Consider the following 25,459-nt stretch of genomic DNA (forward strand, 5'->3'; position numbering starts at 1 on the left):
CAACCAAGCAAGGGAGTCATGATAAGTCTACTGTACAACACTTCTTTCCTAATCATCAGTTCAACAATACTTTGTTTTTCCATGTTTTATGAATAAAATAACAAGTAATGTTTAACAAAATGAACTTACTGTATGCACTGTGCACTCCAGCATGACACTACAATCGTGTGTTACGTCTATGTTACGTGTGCCTGAGAGAAGGGTATGTTGCAAATGGAATTGTTTCTGTGGCCCTGGATACGAGCAGCAGTGTATATACTGTACCGCAACGATATAGCCTATGTAGGTATAAAAGTATATATTAGATGTCTGGGAAAAATCAATTCGCTGCAAAGTTCCAAGTCACACTTTCTTTCCTGAAGTTTCTTCTGCAAATTAAAAGTTAGCAAGACATTGTGGGGTCTTTAAATGTAGTGTTCAGTCTTTGTAAACATTAACCTTAACCTAGCTTTTGTTTTTCCTATTAGTCTATCTATCTGTCTATTGCCAGATGCCATTATCTCACAACAGGTGGCCATTTGAATCTGAGTTAGCTGTTTGACAGGGAGGGGCCCTAACCTTCCACCAACCCACTTGCTGACATGTAGGGAACATGTATGGTTATGTGGTTCCCACCTAGCATTGTTAATGGTTTCCTGGCTTACAGGAAACCATTAGGCTTGTCACTCAATGTAATTCTATCTGAAATGGAAGGAAGAGTAACAGCAAGTGGCAGGAATGATGGGAGAAATAGGAAGAGAGGGAGGCAGACATGACAATGATGAAGCAAGAAGTAGGCAGCACTACATCAGGTGAAAATAAAAAGAAACTAATAAATATCAAGCCATTTAACCCCTCCGTGGCCGCTGGCGTCGAATGACGTTTAACCGATAAATGGACACAGGCGTCGTTTGAGCAAGGCCTATAAAAAACTGCAAAAATTTTTGGGAAGTGAACAAACATTCTGAACGTCTTCACACTGACCTACACTACATTCCCATACACCCCATCAAACAGTTCAGAGACTGCTGCTGTGATGAGTGGATTTTTTATTTTTTCACTCCTGGCCATGCCTAAACAAGCACAACTACACCCATTATCTCGACCCAGGCAAAACATATCATCTTTGTCCTCTCTTGCAAAACACACACAACCATCTGTTTACAATTATGAAGTAATACAGGCACATACAAAAAAGACATGATAATAAGTGAAAAATACATTTTTGTCTTGGTATCTTTACCTATTTGCTCAGGTTTGCTGTAATGGTTTGGATCATTAGATGCAGTGCAACTTGTAGAAAACTGTGAAAACTTTCGGGAAGTGAACGAAAATTTGGGACATGAGGCTGACCTTGACTTCACCCTCTCACATACAATCTGTCAGTTCACCACCTGCTGTCGTGAAGAGTGAATGTACGATTTTTTCGCTCGTGGCTATGCCTAAAAACACATAGTTACACCCATTACCTCGACCCATACAGAAAATACAGTGAGTTCTTGATATATGAAGGGGATAGGAACCAAAAAAAACTTTCGTAATTCGAAATTTTGTATATCAGAACAATTTTCCCCATTGAAATATACATATAAATGGGGGGATGCGTCCCAGGACCCCCTCAGACCCCCACCTAAACTTCACCTCCCTTATTAAGAAGTAAGCAATACTTCACCCCCCCTATTAAGAAGTAAGCAATACCTGTATACAGTACCCTTGCATCCAACAAGCGTTAGTCCAGCACAATTCACAGCCAGCACGGAGAGCAAATAATTAGTATTATTTAATATGATTTAATCACTGCAACACGACTGTGTTAGCATAACACGCACAGAGCTCCGAGAAGTGGGCGAAATCCGCAGAGTTCACCTCTAACACGATCACCCCCAGTCCAACACGGTCATACTGGACATTCCCATGATGATGATAGCCAATGAAAACTTCTGATCAAGTAGCCTTCCCCGCCCGCTATCGTGACGTGATCGTGATGCCGCCCAATTAAAAACGCTTCTGCCGTCACGTGATGTTTTGTTTAAATTTCTCCCGCCACAGCGCCACTCAGTTGCATAATTCGCATTGGAAGGTGCTTTTTTCTTGCTGCATTTTCGGCCCTTGTTACTGCATTTTACCCTGCTCACGATGCCTAGGAAGCCTTCTGAGAACCCCAAGAAGCATCGGCACCTCCCTCAGGCCACCAAGCTAGAAAGCATCAAGAGGAAGAAGAAAGGGGAGAGGAAAGTTGACACTGCCAAGGCCTACGACATGAATGAAGCCAACGTGAGGACCATAATAAAAAACCAAGACAAGATCCTGGCAGCAGTGAAGGCTTACAGAGTGCTAGGACAGGCAGAAGCAGGACCTTCCATGGCTGTGGACGAAGATAGTGATTCTGAGTGTGATTTCGAAGGATTTATGAGGGTGGTTGAGGAGGAGCAGCAGCCATTACCTGCTAGTGACGCCAGCAGCCATCCTCCGGGGACCCAGTAGGACTACCTACAGCCTTGGATACCACCTTCCATTCCCAGCAAGCCCACCAACACTATCCTAAAAGGTTAGTTATCATTCATAGCACAGTACCATTTATTATAATTACAATAGTACCAATACATGTATAGGTATATGGTAGGTATTTAGGGTGACTTTTCCTAGGGTTGCTGACATAATTCATTATTCCCCATAAGCTCTATTGTTTGTCCAACACGTTTTTGGTCCAATACGGGACCCATGCATGACAATATTACCATGTTGGATGCGAGGGTACTGAACATTTGTAGAGAAGGAGGTGGCCATATTCTTGTACATCTCCTTTTTCTTCGTCACAGTCCCAATGGTGGAAACAGCAAGGCTTAAAGCACACCCAATCTCCGAGACTCCCTGCCCCTCCTCATGGGGTCTTATAATTTCCAATTCCCTTTCCAGAATTAGAGTACAGTGCTCTTGCTTCTTTGTAGCGGGCTCCCCCAATGCTGGAGATGATGCAGGGCGCTTGGGAGGCATGGCGAAACAATACGAAAAGGTGAAGGGCTGCAAAAATATCCTCATGTAAAGCGAGGCTGTGAGGTGAGAAGGGATGTGGACTCAACAGAGAAGCACACGAAAATTTGTTTACTAGAGAGGGGTTAGTTCGTTTTCTCTCGGCAAGCGAGTGCGGTGCTACGCACCGCGCCCATTTTGAATTTTTCATACAGCCTTCCATTAACCCCTTCATAGCTGCCGGCCTTGAACAACACTTCACTGTTTCGGTGTCAATGACGTTGAGTTAGGGCATTATAAAAAACTGCGAACAGTTATGGGAAGGGAACGAAGGTCACTGGTGTGTGTACATGACTCTACTCTACCACCCCATCAGTCAGGCGCTCTCTTCACTCCAGATGTATTCGCCGATGTTTTCATGCTCATGTTACATGCGCCCTAATTTTGAGTAAGTTTCATTCAGCATGAGAACATAATTTACCACCCTCAAAATAGAAAAATATAGAAGACAAACTAGAGGAATATGAACTGAATTGGTAAGGTCTTTAGGCAGTATGCTTACACGAAAGATTATGGGTTTTACAATTCTAAGAGACGATATGGAACAAAAATGTTTGCTAATCAGAAAAAAATTACTCTTTCATCCCACATGTTCTCGTAGGTTAGCATTCAGTTCCACATTCTTCATTCGGTATCACTCTTCCCAATATATTTCGGACCGAGTGAACACAGTTATTTCTGCTCCTTAGAGTTAGTGTACATTTACTGCTCATTCTTTTGTTTGTTCTTATGTGTATGTGTGAAAGAGAGAGGACTGATACAAACAATAATGTATTCCATTATCACTTTCATAGCCGCTGGCCCTGAACAACGCCTTACTGTACTGGTGTCAGTGATGTTGAGTTAGGGTGAGCTATAAAAAACTGTGAGCAATTATGGGAAGGGAATGAGGGTCATTGGTGTGCTTACACAACCCTACTCTACCACCTCAAGCAGTCTGGCGTTCAGAGTTCACTTTGTCCCAGATGTTTTCGGCCGATGTATACATGGTGATGTAACACGCATCCTAATTTTATTAATTCTTACACGAATCATAGCAAAAATAATAATAATAAAAAAAAAAAAAGCCAGGTGTGCCAGATGTGTCTTTTCACATATGTAAGAAAAACGAAATTGATTTTAGAACTTTGAAAAAATGGTCACAAGGCTGACCACGGGAGCACGCAAATATCTGAACCCACAGTCATTGAAGGGGCTAAACATACAGTGCTCGTCAGAAGTATCGAGTGCCTATGACCGGGTGCGCAATACTTATGGCCAAAAAAGAATCACCCGTTTTTGGTAGTAAAAATTGAGCCACAAGTTTGCGGCGATACATGACGTCATGGTACCCTGAGGCCTTCCTACCCGCTGGTTGGTTCCCGCCTCAGTTGCCTACGGGCTGCCTGAGAGAGAGGAACTTCGCCCCTTCTCCCTCTCTTTTTGCACCATTTTTTCCGAGTGTCCCGCAGTGTTATGGCTTTCGCCACTTTGTTATGGCACCTATCCATGAACTATTGAGTGAAATCATATCCCAGATCATTGCTCTAAAGGAGGCAGGCCACCAAACGAAGGAAATTAGTGAATTGGTTGGCGTGGCTCGATCGACAGTGCGTAGGTGGTGCGCGTGGTTTCGACTTGAAAACAGTGGTGACGTTCCCACAAAGAAACCACGGTCTGGTAAGCCTAGGAAAACTTCCCCGAGGTCTATTAATATTTTAAAACGTGCAGTGGAGTCTAATCCTCGTGTGAGTGCAAGGAAAATAAAGCAGAGCAACCCGGAAGTGTTTGGTGAGGTTTCTGTGTAACATGCGGCTGGACAAGAGGACCACCCAGACATAAAGTAACTTGGTGGTGGGATGAGGGTGTAGAAGCTGCAATTAAGGAGAAAAGAAGGCTTTTCCGGGAATGGAAGAAGGGTGGTAGCAAAGAGGAATATCTGGCTGCCAAGCGTAGGGCTAGAAGAGAGGTATACAGGGCAAAGTCTGAGTCACAGAGACTATTACTTGACAACCTAAATCATGGGCAAAGGAAAAATATGATATTTAGGGTGGCAGGTCAGGTGAAGAGGGATAATCGGGATATCATAGGTGAGCAGTGTGTGAAGAATGATGAAGGAAGGGTAGTGGTGAACAGTGAGGATATTAGAGATGCATGGAGAGAGCATTATAACCGGTTGTTGAATGAGGAGTTTGACTGGGACAGGGAAGGTTTGGAGCCAGCAGATCCAGTGTCTGGCCCTTGACCTTTGATTGATACTGCTACTGTGGGTGAGGCAATAGGCAGGATGAGGGTGAGGAAGGCAGCAGGTGTGTCTGGGTTGACTGCTGAAATGTTGAAGGGCTCAGGCGATATAGGGGTGAGTTTAGTCACTGACCTGATAAATAGGATTATTTATGAGTGTGTTGTCCCAGATGATTGGCTGAAGAATGTAACTGTAAATGTGTATAAAGGGAAGGGTGATGCCCTGGAAAGAGGAAATTATAGAGGTATAAAGCTTGTAGATCAGATAATGAAAGTAATGGAGAGAGTTTTAGAAGGTATGATTAAAGAAAGAGTGAATATTGATGAGATGCAGTTTGGGTTTATGCCAGGTAGGGGGACCACTGATGCCATATTCATTGTTCGACAGCTTCAGGAAAAATATATTGGTAGGAGAAGGGATCTTTATTTTGTTTTTGTTGATTTGGAAAAGGCCTTTGACAGAGTCCCTAGAGAGGTGGTGAAGTGGGCAATGAGAAAGCTTGGCTTGGTGGAGTGGCTGGTTAGGGTGGTTATGGCCATGTATGTGGGTGCTCACACCCAGGTGAGAGTGAATGGAGATTTGAGTGATGAGTTTTCCGTGAATGATGGTGTGCATCAGGGGTCAGTCTTGAGTCCCATGTTGTTTATCATGATACTTGAAGCCCTTTCACGTGACTTTAGAAACAGACTACCGTGGGAGTTGTTGTATGCTGATGATTTGGTGTTGATTGCAGAGAACGAAAGGGAGGCAGAGGAAAGGTTTTGGAAGTGGAGAGATGGTATGGGGCAAAAGGGTTTAAGGGTAAATGCAGATAAAACAAAAGTGATGATATCTAGGGTTGGTGGCGGTACTGTCAAAGACAAGGGAGAGTGGCCATGTGCAGTTTGCCACAAGGGCGTGGGAAGTAATTCCATCTTGTGCGGTGTGTGTGATAAATGGGTGCACAAGAGATGTAGTGGTATCAGAGGTAGACTGCGAGATAATGCTGATTTTATGTGTACGGCGTGCCAGGGTGAGCAGGTGGAGATTGTCAGACGTGAAAGGATTGAACTTGCTGGTGAATCTCTTGAGTGTGTGGAAGAGTTTTGTTATTTGGGAAACATGATGTGTGCTGGAGGTGGGGCTGGAGCTAGCTCTGTGGCTAGGGTGAGAAGTGGTTGGAAGAAGTTCAGGGAGCTCTTGCCTCTCCTGACATTGAGAGGGCTCTTGCTACGTGCTAAGGGGTCTTTGTATGCAGCATGTGTTAGGAGTGTAATGCTGTATGGTAGTGAGACCTGGGCAGTGAAGGAGGAAGATATTCCCCGGCTCAGATGTACAGAAATGACAATGATTAGGTGGATGTGCAGTTCGTCCCTGCGTCCATGGCCTGGAGGGGCTGGGTTTACAATGGAAGAGTTGAGAGGTAGGATGGGACTGAAGTGTATTGGTGTTGAGATGAGGAGAGGTAGATTGAGGTGGTTTGGACATGTGGAGAGGATGGGGGATGATAATTGGGTGAGGAAGGTGAGAAGTGTAAATATTGGGGGTGGGGTTATGAGGGGTAGACCGAGAAAGACATGGGACGAGGTCCTTAAGTGTGAACTTAGGGTTAAGGGACTGAACAGGGAGGCTGCAGTGGATCGTGCAGCGTGGAGAGCCGCCATTAGGTGACCAAGACCGACACATGCAAGCATGTTGGAGCCTTTAAAAACGAAACGAAATGAAACGAAACAGTGTCTCGAAGGGTCCATGAACTTGGTTATACAAGTCACAGGCCTATGAGAAAGCCTCTTCTCTCTAGCAACCAGTGACTTCGTAGGCTTGCCTTTGCTAACAAATACCTTAATTGGGGTGAGGAGCAATGGTTGTCAGTGTTGTGGTTTGATGAGGCAACGTTTAGTGTCACCTGTAACAGAGGAGCACGTGTGTACCGGCGCAAAGGTAGTAACCCACTTGACCCACGGTATGTTGAAAGCACTGTTAAACATCCTGATTCACTCATGGTATGAGGTTATTTTTCTGGTAAGGTTTTGGGGAAGCTTGTTGTGCTTCCCAAAAACTGCCGAGTGAATCAGGATGCTTATCTGGAGCTTCTGTGTGATCATTTACTTGAGTCATTCGAGCTAACAGGTGCACGAGTGTTTCAGCCGGACGGTGCACCTGCTCATAAGGCCAAATCGGTCACCAATTGGCTTCGTTACTGTGACGTATCACATGAAAGACTGGCCAGGAAATAGCCCAGACCTCAACCCGATTGAAAACCTCTGGTACCTCGTAAAGAAGAATATCCAAGGGAAGGACGTGAGCTCTCTGCCCAAGCTGGAAGCCGCCATTCGTGACTCCTGGGACAATATACCCCTCCAGCACCTCAGGAACCTCGCCCTTTCACTTCCAAGATGTCTCAGGTCCGTGAAGAGGCGTAAAAGATACCCTACAAAGCACTAAAGGTAAATAAAATGCATTATTTATATGTTTTTTCAATGTTGAAAGGAGTGTTTCATAGGAGGGACACAGGGCGCTCGATACTTCTGACGAGCACTGTACATTTTACTTTAAGCAGTAAAAGCACCTTACCAAATCAGTTCTTCCTGATAGCCTGTTATAATTTTTTGATTATTACTCGGCTTGTAAATACAGTAAATGTTTCTTATTAAATCTGTTTCTCCATCATTTTTAGCTGTTCTGGTGTGACAACTCTTGCATATTTCGTTAACATAATGGCAGAAAGGGCTGTTCTTCCCTAAGTGTTTAACTAAACCTGGCCTAACCGAGCTTATCTGTACCAAATAATTTTAACCTAACCTAACCTCCAGTTGGGAAATTGGGAAATGATATCCACCTTTGGGCAGGTTGAGTTTCTTCCACTGCGCTGGGAACGATCGTAGGGGAAAGTGACGATAATAACGGGGAGGAAATTTTTCAGCAAGAAAAAGTAATTTGCCGAACTGAAAGTTGTCAGAAAATTACAGAAACAAGCTGGAGGATTATGAATTGAATTGGTAAGGTCTTTCTGCTGTTTCAAGTGTACAATGAGAGACACAAGTATCTTCCCAAAGTCTGACGAGTATTTTCATTCATTTTCATTCATTGCCAGATGCCATGTATCCCAGACAGGGTGGCCAAGGGCTTAGAGTTAATTGTTTTACAGGGAGGGGCACTAATCCTCCACCAACCCCACTTGACGTAGGGATGCCAACAGCATCTGGTGTTCCCAGGCGGTCACCCATCCAAGTACTAACCAGACCCAACGTTGCTTAACTTCGCTGATCGACGAGTATTGCGTGGAAAAATTGATCCATTTGAAACATGCACTAGTAGAAACAGGGTTTTCATTGTATTTTGCCTGGTGTAAATTTTCTTCAGACTGAACTGGGAAGACAGCTGTCTTTCATTGTACATTTACCAGTAAATAAATCAATCTAACAGTACTTGTGTTTTGTTTCCGCCAGATTAATCGTGATTTCAGACTATTCAGGCACTTCTTCACATCACATAGTCTGGATAATTGGGCTATCTCTGCATTTCCTTTCGTATCGAGTATCGATTTTCGTATCGAGACAGATATATTCGTACTGTGGAAGTTGTCCTATATTAATCGATTTCATACCATCGAAAATTCGTGCAGTACTTCGGGTTTTCATATTTCAAGGACTCATTGTACAATCCTTTTCCTCTCTTGCAAAACACATACAACCACCCAGTTTATGAGACACCAATATATATTGTGAAAATAGCAAGGTAAAATGATAAAGATGAACGTAAAATGGTAGACAGAGATGAACATGTTATTATCGAAAAAATATGTTTTCCCCCATATGTAAACGTATTTATTTCTGCTTTGTCTCTGTATTCGTAATAATTAGACTTATTCTTAGTTCTGAAACTGCATTATGATTCTACGTTTAGCCATGCTCGTGGTGTGGGAGCTCGAAGTTGCGACTCAACTTCCGTATTGCTAATGGGATCTGACCCTCCACTTGTTTTCCTGTGGCAGAGCCTAGCCTTGGAGGATGTGCAATTTTCTCATTTAGGACTGAAAATTCAACTCTTTCACTCCCTTTTCCAAGCATGGGCACAATAATGTAAAAAATAACTCGAAACTACCATAAACATATTTTATATCAAAAATGTGAAAAAGTATTCATAACAATTTTTTTTTCCAGCCATTACTAACATATTATGTACTGAAATCATTCGATATCATCATATCTCATATATGCGCAACATTTCAGCACCATTCGCATTGTTTTGGGAGGTAAAAAAAAACAACAACACCTACCTAGCTGTGTTGGAACAGCGTCCCTGGGCAGTGGATATCGGTTGCCAATATTTCTGCAACTTCCTCACTCCATTCCAAGCCACAGAATTCGTCTAGGAAGCTGGGATTTGCACTGTTAGGTGCATCTGAATTTTCTCTTCAATATGGCAAGAAAAAAAAAAAAATCAGTTTTCGAAACTTTAACAAATGGCCCCAGCATTGACCTAGTGTGCACGGAAAATTCCGGGCCTTCGGCCACAGAGGGGTTAAGGCATTAGTCTACCCAAACACCACTTGACCTAACTAAAATCAGTATTACTGTTATTTATTACAGTCAAGCCCGTTGGGTATTCCAGTCGTTTCTATGACATAAACTCCCCAAATTAGGTGATTCTTCTCTATGACATTTCCTTTGCAAATGTGTCTTTATGGTGTTTTCAATTTCCATCTACCTATTGCTAGACGCCTCAATCCCGCACGAGGTGACCACAAACAAATCGCCTCCATGTCGCCCTGTCCCCCGCCGTTTCACTGCCCTGCTCCTAACTCACACACCCCTCTCTCATATACCTCTCCACTCCATCCCTCAATCTCATCCTCGGTCTCTCCCTCCCTCTCCCCCCCTTACCTCACTCACATAGCTTACACTCTCCTCGTCAGTCTCTCACCCTCCATCCTCTCCACATGGCCAAACCACCTCAGTGTGTTCCTCCTAACGCTTCCTATTACATCCACATCCACACCACAACGTGGGGTTAATAATTAGACACTTCACCAGATCCTATTTCAGACATCTGCCACTAGGTTCGCTTCCGTCGCCCAGCTTTGATTAGGAGCAGACATTGAAAAAGTAGCCAGTGCTTAATTTCTTTTTAATTTTGACACAAAGTAAAACAACTCAAAATGTACTTTACTCATCAAATTACTCAGATGGCATGATATGCTACAAAGAAAATACAATATGGGATCCCTTTGATTATTATATAATGTATTATAAGTGTCATTTTGTAAACTCAGCTTTCATCAGTTTACTCTTCTCTGTAAGCATAACATAGACAAAACCTAGCCAATTTTACTAGAACCATCCATAAAGCAAGATAACAGTGATTAAAATATTTGTCATTCGTTAGCATCCACAAAAGAAAACAGACGTGTATCCACATATTTAGCAGCACCTTTCGATATGCCGCCCTGCCTGACGTACAACTTTTCCTAACAATACGGACCTGTTGGATGTCTTGGTCATCTTAGTAACCAAAGTCTAACATAAATAATTCTTTTAAATGTTTCCTTGGCTCCATTGCACAGTTTAGTAAGTTTACACTTCCACTCCTCATACTCTGCTGATTATAGTCTTGTACTACACTGCCGTTTGTTTAGATTAATATGGCTGATTCACGAACTAAGCAGTTGTTCAGTACATTATTTTCAGTTGAACATCATACTTCTTTAATCCTTTCAGGTTTCAAATAGGTCCCAAGGTCATGTTTGCGAGATGCATTTAAAAAAAAGTCAGGGTTTGCAAATAAAGAAATAAATATATTCATGCACAGGGAAGTAATACACATCTGCCTATAAAACATTAGAGCTCTACTCACTATGCAAGTGCTGCAAAAATGATGAGAAGTTGCATAGCAATTGGTGTGTTGTAGCGTGGTGAGTTTTGCCATCTCGGTGTGTAGGTAATTTCTTGGTGCATAGGCCTATGAGATTGCCTTTTGTATGTACGTATGTTTAGTTTATTGTTGCTAACTGTATTGTCCTGTGTACTTACACGTGGCAGTAGAGACAGTGATCAAAAATTTATTTTTTCTCAAAACTGACAGTGTTTTATGTATAACCAGGAAATGTGAGAAACTCATGAAATATAAATCAGAAAAAAGTAAGGAGACACTAACAATCATTTGTCAATGAAAAAAGCAACACTTGCTGCATGTGTATGTCCTCCTGGTAAGAAATAAATGCATGGTACGTGTATAAAAGTCTACAGAAACAACCTTAGAAACCTAAAATCATAAATCTGTAATTATTTTCACTCAATCAGACACTCCAACACCCAGGAAATGAATAAATATTGAAACATACAATGCATTAATCTCTTGCTTGCCTGTGATATGGCACTATGTGTGTTGGTGGGAGGCAGGGGGTGGGGGATTGGAGGGAGAGTGGAGGGTGGAGGGTGGGAGGTAGGAGGGTGGAGGAAGTAGGGGGTGCGGGACTGGAGGGAAAGTGGAGGGTGGAAGGGTGGTAGGTAGAGGGGTGGGGAATTGGTGGGAGGTAGGGGACTGGAGGAAGGGGGATATGAAAGGGAGGAGGGAAGTGAGAGCTATGTATCCTCCAGAGCGTAAAAATATATTGCAAACAATACTCTTTTGCTAAATGAACTGTCTGATACCAAAATAGTAAAAAATATTGCCATATCAACAGTACAATAAAACCAGTACATGAAGCCCAACCCCCTACCATGATTAGCTCTTTCCAGACTGTTTAAACTAAAATATTGTGATCTGTGCATGCTTGGTGGAAGCAGAGGGGTCTAGGGAGCAGCTCTTATCCTCATTTCATTCACCAGCCTCATGCAACAGTGCTGCCACGGGAGTGGCTAGGAGACCCCTACCGAGAAAGCCACTATAGCGGCCAGGAAACCTGAAAGGGTTAAAGCATGCTAAAACACACATCAGAAGTCCTGAAGGTAATCTCCTTTTACTGACTGCACACGATTTATTCAAATATATGTAAATAGACAGCATACTATTTTAGTCCCCAAGCTAAGATTCTCTGAAAGCCTGGTTATTCTTCCTTTACAGGTACATATATATATATGCACTTGACTGAATAGGAAAAAATATTCCTATAAATAGCAATATTATTATCAACTTACTATTAGGTACAATTTCACAAGTCTTTAAAACCCCGCAAAAATATTTAATCAGGGCTGGGCGACGATAGACGACCTGGTGGCAGACCTCTGAAACAGGGTTTGGTGAAGCTTCTAATTCCCTATGACCTAATCCCTGTGACGAACAAAAAATTATGAGCCTTATAACTGACTGAAGCAGAACTATAACACACAAGCAAAAACAACTGCACACCAGTTGTTTGAGGAGGATATCATAAATAAAAGTAGCGATCAACCGAAGCTATTTTACAGCTACATCAGAAGCAAAACCAAAGTAAAAGATAAAATACAATCCATTACGGACAAGGGAATCACCTATACACAAGAGAAGGATATTTGTGAAGCACTAAATAAGAAATTCAAATCAGTTTTTACAGAGGAAAAAATTTTTGAGAGGGATTATGTGGAACATGCATGCCCACACATACTACCAGATATACAAGCACCAGAAAAAGTAATACAGGAGGACCTAAGTAAATTAGACAAAGGAAAAGCAAATGGTCCAGATGAAATTTCATGTTGGGTACTACGTGAATGTGCAAAGGAGTTAAGTAAACCATTATTTTTAATTTTCAAGAAATCCTTGAGTCAAGGTAAACTACCTGATATTTGGAAGAAAGCAAACATTGTTCCCTTATTCAAGATAGGGAACAGACAAAATCCACTCAACTACCGACCAGTATCACTAACCAGTGTGGACCTGGAGCGGTGGCGTCTTCGTTGAGGGTCTACCCCCCAGAGGCTGTCGAAGAGAAAAGGAGGACAGCATGGGGGCCAAACCAACGCAAACCCCCCCGGCCCCTCACGGGGCTCGAGTACCTGGGAGTGGCTTCGGTCACCCGGGCAAGTACCACATCTCCCAACGCAACACACACAACAACACCGTTTTTTTCTACACCAAGAAATGACTCCCCGGCTGTCATTTCTCGACAACTTCTTCTAGCTGGGGATATTGAGAGGACTCCAGGACCCACCAACAAATACATATGTCCAACATACTCAAAACCTATCACGTCGAACCGACAGACAAAGGGTTCAGTTCAGTGCAATTCCTGCAAGAACTGGACCCATTACACTTGCACAACACTTGCATCCAGAAAACATTACACAAACACCTGGACCTGCTCCTTATGCTCCTTCCCCCCACCCATCAACCCCCCTTCCAATCCTACTCCTACTTCCTTCACACCTCCACAGCCAAACCCACAGACCCTTCCCACACCATCCAGTCCCCCAACTCCTCCCATTCCAACCCATCCTAATCCACCTCAACCCTTACCTCCATCACAACCTCCTCCTACCCATTCCCCTCCACCCACACCACCTCCCCCCCGTGCTGCAGCAGCCAACACACATCGCACACACAACATAAACATCCTTCAGTTAAACATAGATGGCATAAACACCAAAAAACATGAACTCACACAATTCATCAAACAACAGAACATACACATTGCCATCTTACAAGAAACAAAACTACACAGAGCACAGAAAACACTGACATTTCATAACTTCACCACCATTCGACAAGACCGGGCCGACGGCGGTGGACTCATGACCCTGGTACACAAATCCATCAACTTTGCAGATACCAGTGCACATACAAAGTCACTTCTCCCCCCACATGACACCACAACAGAAATACAGTCAATTAAAATACGCACTGGCAACAAATCACTCATACAATTGCTAACACGTACATTCCCCCCCAATCGTCCCCCACAGTACCACACAATTACTCTCCACAGATACACCACATCAATAACATACCCAACATCATCCTGGATGGTGATTTCAACGCCAAGTCATCGGCCTGGTATGTCAACAACCCTGACACAGACAGACGGCTGGTACTACAATCCCAGTCAGATCACCTTTTCATACTAAACAGTCTAGACCAACATACCCATATCCCACACCAAGCCCTCTTCCTCCTATCATCTCCAGACATCACCTTCTGCTCCCCAAACCTCGCCCCCCACTACATCATGGAGAGTGGTCAAAACCCTAGGTTCTGATCACCTCCCAATCATCATCACTACCAAAACCAGAATCACCCCAGCTGGCCACAAACACACATACACTAATTATAAGAGAGCCAACTGGGAGGCCTTTGTAACTGAAACAGAACAACATATCGAAACACTAAACAGTACACCCATCACAAACATCAACACCGCTGTGCACACTTTCAATACACTTGTACAAAACGCAGACAAAAGACACATCCCTAGTGGCAACAGAAAGAGACACAACCCCAACTTCATACCAGAAAGTCAAGGCCTCATCAGACAATGGGACACACTGCGACACTCCCCAACACACCATACACAAGACACCGTACAACAAATACAAGAACTCAACACTCAAATAAACAATAAAATATCAGAACAGCAAACACTAAACTGGAAAAATTACCTCCAAACACATGACCACAAAACAAACATCAACAAACTCTACAAAACACTAAACAGCATCACACTTTCCAACAGCAACACCACACAATCGAAACGCTGCCATCACAACAACAGACACCGTACCCTCAAACAAACAACAAGCAAACACTCTCAACAATCACTTTTCACAAGTCAGCCATCTAAACCCCCATCCTGAAGACCGACGTATCATCCGACGTAAGAGACAGTTCCCCACAGACCCAGACTACGTACCTTTCACTTACAACCAGACGAAACACAGCATTAACAACCTCAAGCACTCATCTGCCTGTGGACCAGACAACATAAGCAACATTCACCTTAAACACCTAGGACCACAAGGCATACAAGCACTCACCAACATACCCATCAAACTACAGCTACTCACACAATATAATACCCAACATCTGGAAGCATGGCAATAGCATCACCATCCCTAAACCCAACAAAGACCCCACGTTACCCTCCTCACATCACCCCATCACACTCCTCTGCACCCCCTCTAAAGTCACTGAACGACTGATAGGCTACTACAACTAGTCACACCTCACATTCCCCTAGCCCAGTCACAACATGGCTTTAGGCCACTACACTCAACAAACACCCTTCTTACAGACCTTACACAGAGAGTTTTCGATGGCATGAATTCAGCTAGGCCACCATACAGAACAATCCTAATCACACTAGACATTAGCAGAGCTTTTGATGCCATCCCCCGCCACAACCTCACAAACAAAATACTTAACACAAACATGCACAATAACACAAAAAGATGGCTGGCAAACTACTTAGCAGGCAGATGTGCACACGTAACATTTGCCGGTCAGTTTTCTAACACCAGAAACTTCACAAACGGCGTCCCCAAGGATCTGTTTTGTCCCCTACACTCTTTAAGGGGGCTGACCACCTTTTTAGGCTAATTTTCGATGATGTTGGCCGTTTTCTGTTATGCCATCCAGGGGGTAGTCTAACACCCCCTCTAACCTCATGAGGAGTCATAAGGGTGAAAACCCATTCTAAAGCTGGTAAATTCAGGCTTATTTGAAGGTATCTCGAGCTAATACGCATGCCAGAAACGTGTTTATAACCAACATATTGTTTGCAAAGTTGTTTGCCATCCCAAATACTCTGACAGTTGTTTTATATTGACAAAAATGTATGTATTTATCACTACAGCCTTCTGTCTAGTAACATTTGGCAATCCCTCCCTCACACTGTTATCTGTCACGAAGAGAGAGAGAACATCATTCAGTGCCGGGTGAGTCCCTGTACAGAGTAGGTTTATGCCCCACGTCTCAATCATTCCCCTTGACACTCGCACCTTACTTGATATATTTTTCTATTCTCTTTTGGGCATACCAACAGCTTCAGCTAAGATGCCAAAGAAGCCTGCCAAGAATGCTAGAATGCGTGCATTACGCCTACAACAGCTACGCATGACAGATGTCCTGCCACGCCCACCATCACCCATCCCGCCTACACCTCCCACCAAACCTCCCTCACAACCTTCTACATCAGGCACAACACCTACCTCTCCACAACACCTACCTCTCCTCCTGATTATGATTCTTGGTGTTTTTACAAGAGGTGGGAGGCAGACAAGACCCAGCCATGTCGCAAACACAGTGATAAGCCTGGATACCTGAGCAAGTTGTCAGACGAGGAAAGGAAGATGGTGAAACAGGTTTACCTGGACTTGACTGATGAGAAACTGCTTAGTAGATGCCTGAAAGGACGGACCCAAAATCCCAACGAGAGCATTCATCACAAGCTATGGATGAAGACCTCAAAGTCCAAGTATGTTGGCGTTCGACGTGTCACATTTCTAGCTCACCAGGTGTCCCTAGAACACAACTTTGGCTATGAGGCGGCTTATTTGCTAGCACACCTTGGTTTTGGAGTCACAGATTATAAGCTAGCTAACCTTCAATATCTCCAAAAAGAGTGCGTGAGGACCAGCACCCCTCGGAGGACCAACACCCGCCAGAAACGAAAGACACCCGATGATCACACACACCACAAAGCCCGCCAGGAGACAGGACGTGTGTGCTAGGCAATCCCTAGGTCCTGTCCTTCCCACTTACTATTTTTTAACCAGCCCATACCCCACTGACTGGGCTAATGTATGGCCCGGCCTGCAATAAAGTTGCAGGAAATCTTTGAACGAACAAAAAAAAACCCGATGATGATGACGATGAATTTTACAGTCCTGGGGCCTTCTAATATGACAATCCTGGCTACAATGAGTGGGAGGGGCGACCCATGATACCCTTATGCTATCATATTATGTGAATTCTTTTGTTAGAAACAATAACTTTCTAATCGAGGGCTATACTTAGTATAAGGGGACCAGGTGCCAGTCAGTATATCAGCACATTCTTGCCTGTACCTTGTATTTACTTGCCTATATGTGTAAATCCATGTTGCATATACAATGAGAATAGTGTATAGTACCTCTACTAGCAATTTCATAAACCTATCTTTACTAAAACGCACGGTATACGTGTTCAAAACCTTCGAAAATCTTTGACAGCGATTTTCTCAAAATGTAAGTTATAGCACTTCCGAGTCTATTAACTCGAGAACCAATGCACCTACATAAAAACTAATGATACCATTGGAATCAGCGTAAAAAATACAATAAATACACGCAGGGATTTTCCCCTAATCTTCTCTGTTCGTTCACACGAAGTACTCAAAGTCTGAAATTTAGCAAAAAAAATTAATTTTCTAATTACACTAATTTCCTAATGCCCTAATTTCGAAACTAGAGCAGGTATATGAAATCCCTAGCGCACAATTATAGTAATAGTGTTGATATGCAATGTGTCCTAAGGAAATTACGATAAAAAAATCTTGGTATGTCTAGATAGTGTATTACTTTTACTATTTTTTACGAAAATTTTGACACAAAATTGGCCATAACTCGAAAACTATTAGACATATCCGATTTATTTTGGTATCAGTTTTAACTACTAATGGACCCCTATTACTGTGCCAAAAATGGTTATGATACCTTAAAAATTACCTGCCCCTCAAGAGTAAAAAGTGGCCGTCCCCCTTAACCTATACATGCACGACGTACCCACACCCCACACACCACAGATACACATAGCTTCCTATGCAGATGATATAACACATGTATGCACCAAAATGCAAACACAGCTGCACAAGTCATCCAACCTTACCTCAACATACTACACGAATGGTTCACCACAAACGGACTCAAAATAGCCCCAGCCAAATCTACAGTGACTCTTCTCACAAACTGGACAGCAGAACATAGTCACATCCCACACCTCACCATAAACAACACTTCCCTACCACACACACACATACACCCAAAATCCTTGGTGTAACATACAATACATCAATGTCATTTACACAACACATCTCAAACATTAAAAATAAAATAACACCAAGACTCAATGCTTTGAGGTCATTTGCCCATACAACATTCGGACACAACAAAGAAACCACCACCACAGTATACAAACAATACATACGTTCAGTAATGAATTATGCAAGCCCTGTCTGGGCTTCTAACCTCACCAAAACACACTACAACACTCTACAGACCATACAGAACAAGGCCCTAAAAATAATCACAGGCTGCACAGCTGCCACACCCACAGACCACCTACATCAAGAAACCAAAGTTCTCAAAGTCAAGGGTCACCTAGACATGAGAGGCACCCAGTTTCTTGCTGCAGCCTCCACAAACCTACAATATCCACTACAGTACATGGCAGCACATCCACCCACACCAAGAAACATCAAAACAACACCCAGCACACGATACCATACACAAATACTGTCATCTCTCCCCCCTCGCCCACCTTAAACCAGCTTCCAGAAGCATATCCACACTCAGAACACTCGCCGCTCCATTCAGTCACTTAAAGACAACACACAGCTGCATGCACGGCCTCCTGACATCCACCCTTCTGAATCCTATCTTCCTCGTGAGGACAGGGTCCACCTGGCCAGGCTGAGATGTGGGCACCATCCAGCCCTCTTAAACTACCAGAAGAGGCTGGATGACTCCGTCGCTGATGCCTGTCCAGGATGCAACACAGCACCCCATACTATTAAGCACTTTATGGAAGACTGCTTTGCACACAATCACCTACGCCAACAACACAACATACACTCTTTGAGAGCTGTGTGGGAAAGCCCGGTCTCGGCCATGGCCTTCCTAAGGGACTCGGGGCTGTTCGGCCAGACTGCCTAGGGAACAACTATTACCGTACTACTACTATAGTCTCACCAATCTAAAACCAAGGTTTGGGTGGAGTCCAGCCGGGGATTTCCCGGCGTACAGCGTTGCCTTGTTTCCTATACTCTGATTGGCTAGTGGCTGACCTGACACCGTTAGAGCTCGCCGCTCACATCTCGCCACCTGGCCTGACAGGACTTCACTCACTTCTGTGTGTGTGTGTGTTTGTGTATGTGTGTGTGAGTAAAGAGAAACTAATTTAAGTTATAAATATAACCAAAATAATGAATTTAAAAATCGCATTCTCTCTCTCTCTCATATAATTTATGATTCCTAGTATGGGCCTGGATGTTGCCGCTCGTGAGTGTTTTAACTTATTTATTTCTATTAAGAAAATAGCGTATGTTCTACTGATTCCTTCAAATTATATTATAAACGTAATTGTTACATTACTTACCCAACTTAGAACTACCGTGAAAGTCGGTAAAAGTAACTACATTTTTTTCAGCAACACTGTAAAATATGTATGCCACGTTTCCTTATTGATGTACAAGAGCCATATGCATTACAAGTTTACCTTCCTTTGATATGCTAGAATACTTACGTTTATATTGTATCAGGATGTGTGTACCTATCTGTGATGCCTATTACATATATAACAGAATCTACTCATCGCTCGTTTAGGAAGTATGGCATGGCTGCACCCAGCGCCAGACCCCACCCAAACCTTGGTTTTAGATTGGTGAGACTTTACTAACCAGTGTTGTAAGCAAGGTATTAGAAAATCTATCTATCTATAGCCCGACGCCCTAATCCCACAAAGGGTGGCCACAGACAAAACGCCTCCAAGTCGCTCTGTCACCCACCATTTGACTACCCTCCCCCCAACTCACCCCCCCCTCCCTCATATACCTCTCAACTCCATCCCTCCACCTCATCCTCGGTCTACCTCTCCCTTTCCCTCCCTCCACCTCACCTACATACACCCTCTTAGTTAGTCTTTCATTCTCCATTCTCTTCACATGTCCAAACCACCTCAATGTATTTCTCCTAATCTTCTCAACCACATCCACATCCACCCCACAGCGTTCCTTCACTTCTTCATTCGTCAACCTGTCCCTCCACGTCACTCCACATGCTCCTCTCAAGTAACTCATTTCCACTGCTCTCACTCTTGACTTGCTCCCCTCTTGCAAGCTCCATGCCTCGCTTCCATACGTCAGGGTAGGGATCACAATACTATCATGCAGTGACTTCTTAACTTCCATACTCATCTCCCTATTTCTCATCACTGCTTTCAGTGTACCAACAACCTTCCTTCCCTGCTGTACCCTTTCACACACTTCATCCCCCAAAGTTCCATCCTTACTCATCACACTACCCAAGTACTTGAATGCACTCACATTCTCCATATCCTCACCATCCAACCTCACTGCACACTCTGTGACTTCATTCCTCTCAAACACCATAACTTTACTTTTGTTTACATTAACTTTCAGATTCCTCCTCCTACACACTGTCCCAAATTCATTCACCAAACCTTGCAATTGTATTAGAAAAGCTTATAAGAAAAGCTTGAGTAAATCATCTAGAAGAACACAATATGATGACAGAAAGACAGTTTGGTTTCAGAAAAGGAAAATCATGTGTTATATACTAATCTCTTGAGCTTCTACGACAGAGTACAGTAACAGACACATTACAGGAAAGAGAAGGATGGGTGGACAGTGTCTATTTAGATTTCAAGAAAGCATTTGACACAGTACCACACCAAAGTCTTTTATGGAAACTGTACCATCAAGGAGGAATTTAAGGCAAACTGTATTGTTGGATGCAAGATTTTCTCATAAGAAGACAAACAAGAACAGTACTAAGGGGAAATTACTCATCATGGAAAGAAGTGACTAGTGGAGTACCACAGGGCTCAGTACTGGCACCAATCACGTTTTTAGTGTATATAAATGATACAGACAGTAACATTGGAAATGAAAGCTATCTAAATATGTTTGCAGATGATGCAAAATACAAAGAAGAATTACTAACACAGACTCTTGTAAAGAGCTACAAGAAGAATTAAATAATCTTCATGAATGGAGTAATACATGGCAAATGTAATTCAATGTGGCCAAGTGTCATGTAATCAAGTTTGGTAAAAGTGGAAAAAGACCTGATTGGGATTATACGTTAAGAAATAAAACCCTACACACATCAGAAAGAGAGAAGGACCTAGGTGTGACTGTCAATAACAGACTATCTCCGGCTGACCACATCAGTGAGAAGGTACGGAACATGTATACACTGCTTGCAAATATAAGAATAGCATTCACATATATAAATGAAGACATGCTAAGAAAGATAATGACATCAATCATCAGACCAACCCTGGAGTATGCATCAGTAGTCTGGAGTCATCTCAAAAAACACAAAGACAAGATTGAAAAAATTCAAAGGGCTGCTACAAGATGGGTACCAAGCTTATGGGATCTAAGCTACAAAGGAAGCCTAAATAAACTGAATCTACCAACACTACAGGAGAGAAGGAAAAGAGGTGACATGATTATGCTATATAAATGCATATCAGGGAAGGAAAAAATAGACATAAATGATTACTTAACCTACAGGGAACCATCAGCAAGAGGACACTGCAAAAAACTGAATAAGAAGAGAGGTGATAAAGACGTAAGGAAATTTGTTTCCCAAATAGAGCAAATGATCAGTGGAATGCACTACTGAATGAAATAGTGTGTGCCAAAACAATTTACAATTAAAAAGATATGTACGATAAATATGGTTTAAGACACGGGACAGTAGAAGCTTGACTCATTCCTGTAAAGATACAATTAGGTAAGAACCACCTGTGACAATAATGCACCACCAAGAAACAAAAATGCACTGCCTTTAATGAATGAAGCATTAGTAAACTATCAGCACAGACATATATTAGACCCCATACTATCTTAATCAATTTCCACCTGTGGAAGAAACATCACTGATAAAAAGGTGACTTACAACTGCACAGCAAATTTATTCCTGTTATTATTTCTTAGGAATCTCATGTCACTGTTTTCTAAACATTATACAAAAACTGTACTAGTAGAATTATTTTGATCACTTTAATCTTCAGAATTCTATGTAACGGATTTTAAAAAAATTACTGTATAATGTAAGTCTCCTGACTTTTCCCACCTGCATATTCTTGTCTTCCTACACTATGAGAATGAAGAGTAACTTTCAGTGGAAAATCTTTATTCAGTACGATACGGAACCAAGAGTCTTTTGCATTAATATAACAATGTAACAAAAATAAATTATTTACCGGCACTCCTTCAAGGTAATTACGGTGTAGAAATACATCCAAGGCAAGCTCTTGACCCTGCTGTAAAGGCAATGCTGACAAGGAACTGAACTGAACAGGGATTCTGGGATAATTTATCGTCACAACAAAAACAATTCACCGTCTGTACGACTCCCCGTCATTTATTTACGTGCTCCAGGAAAACGTCGTCCTCTCTCCTCACGCACAAAACGTTACACATTAACGTTTATTTACGTATCAATTTAGCGAGTATACTGTTATAGCTTTTGAGTTATAAAAGTGTCGATATATATATATATATATATATATATATATATATATATATATATATATATATATATATATATATATATATGTGTGTGTGTGTGTGTGTGTGTGTGTGTGTGTGTGTGTGTAAATTGTTTCATCTGCATTATTTGGCATTAACGGAAAAAAATATACTCGTAAAAATATACTGAAACGATATGAAACCCACGCGCGGCGGGGTTAACCCGACACCACCACCCCAGGAGGAGAGAGTGAAGAGGTGATTCCCACCCCACTAGGAGACGACGGAGGGGCTAATTTACCTGACCCGACATCCCGGCATCAACGACATATGTCCCTCGTGACTCGGCACCCCTCTTCCGCGCACCCGGTAGTGTACAGGGAAAGTACACTACTCTCCAACAGAGGGAACGCTCGCCAGAATCGGGGTGGGACTTGCAAAGACAAGCTCCCAAACACACTCTCGGACGCTGAGTCCTTTGGATCGGCCTCCTATTTGACTAAGGACTCAGGAGGAGCCTCTAGGGTTGTTATCCCCCTACCTCCACGGACGGAGGGCACGCTCCACCGGAGCTGTGGCGAAAGCCAAGAGAGTACACCCGGCCTCTTCCTCCCGACGTCCCAGGGACAGGTGTCTCCTTCCCGATGAACGGAGAACATGTTCCACCGGAGCTGTGGCTTAAGCTGCGAGAGTATGTCCGACCTCGTCCTCCCGACATTCCAGGGACAGGTGTCTCCTTCCTGACGAATGGAGGGCACTCTCCACTAGAGCTGTGGTGAAAGCTGAGAGAGTACGCCCGACCTCTTCCTACCGACGTCTCCGGGGCAGGAGACTCTAGCCCTACGGCAGGAGCACAGACTCTGCCGGAGCCGCGACAACCACAGGGACAGCCCTACGGGTGCCCGCTTCCCATCGCCAGTACCGGCGGTGTCCGGGAGAGGCTCCCCCAACCTCTCTCACATCCCTGACCCTTGCAGGAGTGCAGGCAGTGCCCAATGGGGCTGTCTGACAGAGGGGGCCACCTCTGGCTCAACCCACCACACCTGTGATAGAGTTAGGTGCCCCTCCCCTCGCCTCTCTTCCCGAGAGGCAGGAGACTCTCCCCCTACAGGCTCCCCACCCGAGTCCAGACCCGATGAGGTGTCCCCGAGGCCCAGTGTCCAGTCTCTCCAGCCACGCCCTCCCCCAGTGCTGATGGGCTCTGCCAGGACGAGAGGCTGCAGCGCACCCCTGACAGCCTCCCTCTTCCACCAAGGCTGCAGCCTCCGGAGTCAGTGGGCCGCCACAGGTGTCCGCCACAACAGCAGGGTTTCTCCCGGTGTAGGTGGCCGCAGTCCCTCCCTGTCAGCCGTCCTTGACGGGCATGAAGCCAACCCTGCCCGGACGCCGCCCTCCTCCCAGCCGACCTTAGGGCCAGGCCTCCCTCGGTCCCTCCCCTGGACTTCCCTCGGTCCCTTCCCTGGAACCCAACACTGACGAAGGGCCGATGATGTGATGCTCGTCTACTGGCCCTCTTCAGCCCCAGCCCAGAGAGCCCTGCCTCCCGTAGGGCCGATGTGGCTAGAGAGCTGCCCCACACACCGTCCCGCTCCTCTCAGACTAGTGGCCACTCCAAGGGCCAGCCTTTCCTGTGCAGCTCCCCGGACGGCCTGCCTCCCATGCCTGGCCGCCACCTGGAGCTCCCGACGTAGGCCCCTCCACCTGAAGGCTGTGTTCTCCTCTCCGACATCTGAACTGTGAGTAAGAGGTCTTGTGACTTTCCACTCCCCCAGTGTGGTGATTCTGACCCCTAGTGAAGCAACCCCCCCGCGTGTCTCCCCAGTGCCTCTCCCCCCCCCCCGTGCATCCCTCTACCCTCCCCTTGGTGTCCCCTCCTGGTGAACCGAGTACCTGTCACTTACAAGCGGAGTATCCCACCCCATCCATGGGCTGGTTTGCCCCAGACAATGTAAAACCCCCCTGTGGCACTCGCAGAAAACAACAACACCCCAGTGCATCCTTGTTCAGTGTTGTCCCCCCCCTTCTCACCCCCTAGCCACCGTCCCCCTGGAAAACAGTCCCTCCCTATCCTCACTAATATCTCCTCCTTTCCTCCCCTCAGGTGTGACATCCTGTATACTCTCGTCCTGTGTGACACAGCATAGTCTAAGTCTAACTATGGTTTCCGTCAATGTCACACAGATGTAGGCTATTATATGAGCTAGGACCTCGTCTATGTCCCGCAAACCCTTAGGCTTAAGGACCTGACTATACGAGCTGTCTCTGTGAATATACTGGATAGTGTTGTCTGTGAATATGCCGATGGTGCTATGCTTGGTATATTTGTGAGATATTACCTGTGACACTGTGTGTATGCCTGTTATACTCCAGGAAAGTGTAAACCCATATACGAGACATGTGTGCTGAACTAGGTGGACAGTGATTGTCATAAACATCGGTGCAAGTTGTTATGTAATCTAAGCTTTGGCTATAGTACTGTGTGTGTAGTAGTTCTCTGATATTGTAACAGTGATTGTCATAAAAATCGGTGCAAGTTATTGTGTATTCTCAGTGTTATGCGGGGTGTTTTGAGTCCGACCTCTCGTCCTAAAAATGCCCGCGACTGAGCGGGGTCTTCTTTCTGGACCGGAAGTAAAGCACCTACAAAGGAACAGGGCATAAAAACTCGGCAGTATACCTTAGCACATCTATTGTCTTTATTCAAAACACCTTACAATACAAAGACAAAGAGACACTGGATATAGACTGGACAGGGTGGCAGAGTTGCTTTTCAGATATAAAGTGTACACAAACACAACAGTGATGTCAAGGACAGAATACAGTGATAGTCATGTACATAGATATTGTCAGTC

The 25,459-nt window shown here is 44.0% G+C and overlaps 1 protein-coding gene across 1 annotated transcript in view; it reads right to left on the bottom strand.

Annotated features, from left to right (window-relative positions):
- LOC145391976 (CDAN1-interacting nuclease 1) overlaps positions 1 to 22,436 on the bottom strand; it is a 186,816-nt gene extending 164,380 nt beyond the window's left edge. The window contains exon 1 of the mRNA XM_080266488.1: positions 22,340 to 22,436. The gene's annotated coding sequence lies outside the window, so the exon portion shown is untranslated. The remainder of the gene's footprint in view (positions 1 to 22,339) is intronic.
- Positions 22,437 to 25,459: the final 3,023 nt, after the last annotated feature.

The sequence above is a fragment of the Coenobita brevimanus genome, chromosome 20, assembly GCF_032717465.1.
Source record: "Coenobita brevimanus isolate Jiangsu-jjx chromosome 20, ASM3271746v2, whole genome shotgun sequence".
Lineage (NCBI taxonomy): Eukaryota > Metazoa > Arthropoda > Malacostraca > Decapoda > Coenobitidae > Coenobita > Coenobita brevimanus.